Source organism: Callorhinus ursinus, unplaced genomic scaffold, assembly GCF_003265705.2.
Source record: "Callorhinus ursinus isolate GAN/ISIS: 27379988/994484 unplaced genomic scaffold, GSC_fseal_2.0 scaffold109, whole genome shotgun sequence".
NCBI classification, from domain to species: Eukaryota; Metazoa; Chordata; class Mammalia; order Carnivora; family Otariidae; genus Callorhinus; species Callorhinus ursinus.
In genome coordinates this window covers 662,929-667,866 of record NW_027397171.1, presented here as the reverse complement: position 1 = coordinate 667,866, position 4,938 = coordinate 662,929, and the positions used below count along the sequence as shown (strand labels likewise).

The window sequence follows — 4,938 nt, the reverse complement described above, 5'->3', positions numbered from 1 at the left end:
ATTTCTGTATGATAATAATGAATTATCTGAAAAAAATAAAATTATCCTATTTACCATAGCATCAAAAACAATAGAATGCTTAAAAATAAATTTAACCAAGGTAGTGGTTAATAACCAAGATTCTACACTATAAACTACAAGACATTGATGAAAGAAACTGAAGAAGACACACATAAATGGAAAGGTATCCCATGTTCATAGGTTGGAAGAATTAATACTGTTAAAATGTCTTTACTACCCAGAGCTATCTATAGATTCAGTGCAATCCCTATCAAGTTTTCAAAGTCATTTTTTTTTACAGAACTAGGAAAAACAATCCTAAAATTTATATGGAACCACAAAAGACCCCAAATACCCAAAACAATCCTGAGAAAGAAATACAAAGCAGGAGATACCACACTTCCTGATTTTAAGCTACCTTGTAAATCGAAAGTAACCAAAACAGTATATTACTGGCATTAAAAACAGACACATAAACCAATGGAACAGAATCAAGGGCCCAGAAATAAACCTATGTATATGCAGTCAGGTAATATTTGACAAGGGAGCCAAGAATATTAAATGGAGAAAAAATAGTCTCTTCAATAAATGGTGTTGGGTAAGTTGGATATTCACATGTAAAAGAATGAAACTAAATCCCTTTTTTACACCACTCACAACAATTAGCTCTCAATGGATTAAAGACTTAATCCATAAAACTCCTAGAAGAAAACAGAAAAAAGAGCTCCTCGACAAAGGTCTTGGTAATGAATTTTTTTGCTGTGACACATAAAGCACAAGCAACAAAATAAAAAATAAACATGTGGGACTACATCAAACTAAAAAGCTTCTGCACCGCAAAAGAAACCATCAACAAATGAAAAGGTAACCTACAGAAGGGGAAGAATGTTTGTATATGATATGTGTGATAAGAGTTAATATCTAAAATATATAAGGAACTCATAAAACTTAATGCAAAAAAAAACCCCCAAATAATCCAATTTAAAAATAAGCAAAGAACTTGAATGGACATCTTCCCAAAGGAGACATAAATATAACCAAGAGGTATATGAAAAGGTGCTCAATATCACTAATCATCAGGGAAATGCAAATCAAAACCATAATGAGATTTTTGTCTCACACCTGTCAGAATGGTTGGTATTAAAGAGATAAGAAATAACAAGTGTTGGTGAGGATGTGGAAAAAAGGAAACTTCATGCACTGTTGGTGGGAATGTAAATTCGTGCAGCCACTGTATGGCCACAGTATGGAGGTTCCTCAAAAAATTAAAAAATAGAATTACCACATGATCCACCAATTTTACTTCTTGGGAATATATCTGAAGGAAATGAAAACATGATGCCAAAGAGATATCTGCACCCCTATGTTCATCGCAGCATTGTTTAAAATAACCAAGACATGGAAACAGCCTAAGTGTCTGTGACAGATGAATGGATAAAGAACTTGTGGTGCACACACACACACACACACACACACACACACAATGGAATACTATTCAGCCATCAAAAAATGAAATCTTGCCATTTGCAACGAGGTGGATGGAACTAGAGGGTATTATGCTAAGTGAAATAAATCAATCAGAGAAAAACAATTATCATATGATCTCACTGATACGTGGAATTTAAGAAATAAAACAGAGGATTATAAGGGAAGGGAGGGGAAAAAACCAAGATGAAATCAGAGAGGGAGACAAACCATAAAAGACTCTTAACTGAAGGAAACAAACTGAGGGTTGCTGGAGGGGAGGGTGTGGGGGGCTGGGGTAACTGGGTGATGGACATTAAGGAGGTCAATGGATGTAATGAGCACTGGGTGTTATATGCAACTGATGAGTCACTGGCCTCTACCTCTGAAACTATTATATGCTATATGTTAATTAATTGAATTTAAATTAAAAGAAAGATGTGGCTAAATGGGAAGAAAAGATCCCTGTTGAAAAACTACAGTTAATATTGTTTGGCAAATGACTCATCCTAACGGTTGATGCATATATAAGATAAAATAACAAAAGCAACTTTTCTTTGCATGCAGCATGAAGTTAGTGCATTTAAAAAATCTCATTTGATTTTCACAATAAGCTTGTGAATCAGGCAAATCAGGAGTTATGTGCATACTATAAATGAATGAACTAAGCCTGAAGTTTTTTTCAAAAAGTGCTTCCTCTTTAAAAAACAAAACAAAACAAAACAAAACAAAACAAAACAAAAACAAAACAAAACCAAATAAAGCACCCAAGACACTAGCAGAAAAAGAGATCAGACTTGGGGTCCCAGAGGCAGGGAATTTGATGAATGTGATCAAAAGGCAGAAACTTCCAGTTACTAGACAGATAAGTCCTAGGGATGTGATGTACAACATGTTGTCTGCTGTTAACTCTGCTGTTTGGTATATTTGAAAGTTGTTAAGAGTGTAAATCCTGAGAGTTCTCATCACAAGGAGAAAAACATTCTCCTTTTTTTTTTTTTTTTTGGATCTGTATGAGATGATGGATGTTAACTAAACTCACTGCGATACTCATTTTGCAATATATGTAAGTCAAGTTATTATGCTGTATGTGTTAAACTTATACAGCACCGTATGTCAGTTACATCTCAGTAAAACTGAGAAGAAAATAAAAATCTTTTGTTGAGGTTTGGTGTATGGCCCAGGATATGTTCTATGTTGTTATATATTCTGGAAGACTTGAAGCGAATGTGTATTCTGCTTTCATTGAGTGAACTGCTTTATGTTGATGGGGTTCTGTTGGCTGATAGTATTTTTAGTTCTTCCATATGCTTGATCATTTTCTGTTTAGTTATTCTATCAATTATTCTGAGAGAGGTCTTGAAGTTTTCCACTATAATTGTAGATTGGTCTATTTTTAGTTCTATCAGTTCTTAGTTTTTTCTTCACATATTTTGCAGCTGTGTTGTTTGGTGCACACGTATCAGAGATTGCTCTGACATCTTGGTGGATGGACACTTTTTACCATTTTATGATGTCCTTTTCTGTCTCTGTTAATAACCTTTGTTCTGAGGTTTACTTTACTAATGTTAGCATAGTAACTCCAGCTTTCTTTCAATTAATGTTTGCACGACATATCTTTTTCACCCTCTTTATTTCAACCTGCCTACGTAGTTATATTTGTTTTTTTAAAGATTTATTTTTTAGAGGGGGAGGGGCAGAGGGAGAGAGAGAATCCGAAGCAGACTCCCCACTGAGCTTGGGGCCCAGGGCTGATCCCATGACCCTGAGGTCATGACCTGAGCTGAAACCAAGAGTTGGACATTCAACTGATTGAGCCACCCAGGCGCCCCTGTAGTTATATTTGAAGTGAGTTTCTTGTAGCAGCATATAGTTGGGTCCATCCTATTACTATCCATCCTTTAATTGGTGTGCTTAGATTATATTTAATGTAATTATTGATACATTAGGGCTTCAGTCTGGCATTTTATGTTTTTTGCTTTCTGCTTGTTTCTGTGATTTTCACTTTTCATTCCTTTTTTTTTTTTTTGCCTTTTTATGGACTGCTTGTACATCTTTTAGTATCCCATATTGATTTATCTACAGCATTTTGGACTGTCTCTCTTTGCATAGGTTTTACCATATGGATTTACCTTACCACAGTTTGCCAGCCCATGTGAACGCTAGTGATCCTACCTGCATTCTTGTCACTCTGCCTTCCTCACTTGTAGCATAATTGTCTTAGCAATTTCTCCCACATACATTAGAACCACATCAGACAGTGTTACACCTTTTGCTTCAAACTGTTAAACATAACTTAGAAAGCTCAAGATGAAGAAAATTTATTGTGTCTACCATGTTTCTTGCTTAAAATGTTTTTTCTTCCTTCCTGATGTCCAATATTCCTTCTTTTATCATTTTCTGTCTGTTTGGAGAACTTACTGGAGCCATTGTTTTAGGGTAGTTCTGCTGACGCAATGATCTTAGTTTTCCCTGATCTGGAATATCTTGTTTCCCCTTCTTTCCCGTGGGGTATTTTCTCTGGATACAGTATTGTGGACTGACAATTCTTTTCATTTGGCACTTGAACAGTGTGCCACTCTTCCCGACCTCTGCGGTTCCTGATGAGATAACCACTGTCACTCAAATTATTTTTCTGGTTTCAATTTTTTTTTTCTTGTTTTTAGAGTTCAGACATTTTGATTGCTTTTTTGATTGCCTTTTTTTTTCCAGTCAACGGATGACTCCTCTAAAAACCACATACAAATACAAATCTCCAGGTCAGCAACCTTTTAGAGATCATCTCTGGAAACCAAAGAGTAAACAAAGTCTCAGTCAAGGTGCGAGTAGAACCATCCTCTCCCAAACCCTTGGTGTACTTACTGGACATTACTTAGGGTAAAACAAGGGATGCTGCACCTGAACAGGGACTTGAACCCTGGACCCTCAGATTAAAAGTCTGATGCTCTGCCGACTAAGCTACCCAGGCTCTCATAGTCTTCTCCTTCCCTGAGTATCTAACCTAGGTTTTGCTTATTTGGCCAATCCTCACTATGTTTCATGTCCTAGTTTTCAAATAACGTGCTTGAATTCTATTCACAGTGAAGAAGTGCCCTTTAGAGAGATGTTACAGTCTCTAGGAGCTTTTCCCTTTTTTCTCTCTTCGTTGTCTCCCCCTGCCTCTAGTTTTTCAGAACCAGGGATGCAGCGTCTCCCAGATAAAGCCGTCGGGTTTCAGACCACATTCTAGACACAAAGCGTCTCACTTCTTGCCAAGGATCTGCACCTAAGGTGTTGGAGTTAGTACTCACACTGCTTCTGTCTGTATCTTTCTTCATTGTCTTGCAGCCTTTGTATCAGAGGGGAAGACAGTTGACGGAGGAAGAACTTGAAGACGCAAGAAAATGTTGCCTAACGGGCCCCTTTCTGTTGGTGGGTGGGATTGCCTGCCCAGCGCTCCCCTGACCAGCAGACCCAGGGGCTGAGCGATGTCAT

General features: G+C 37.1%; 1 non-coding gene across 1 annotated transcript; it reads right to left on the bottom strand.

Annotated features, from left to right (window-relative positions):
• Positions 1 to 4,359: 4,359 nt before the first annotated feature.
• TRNAK-UUU (transfer RNA lysine (anticodon UUU)) lies at positions 4,360 to 4,432 on the bottom strand. Its single transcript has one exon. It is a non-coding gene; the product is annotated as a tRNA-Lys (tRNA).
• Between the last annotated feature and the right edge of the window lie 506 nt (positions 4,433 to 4,938).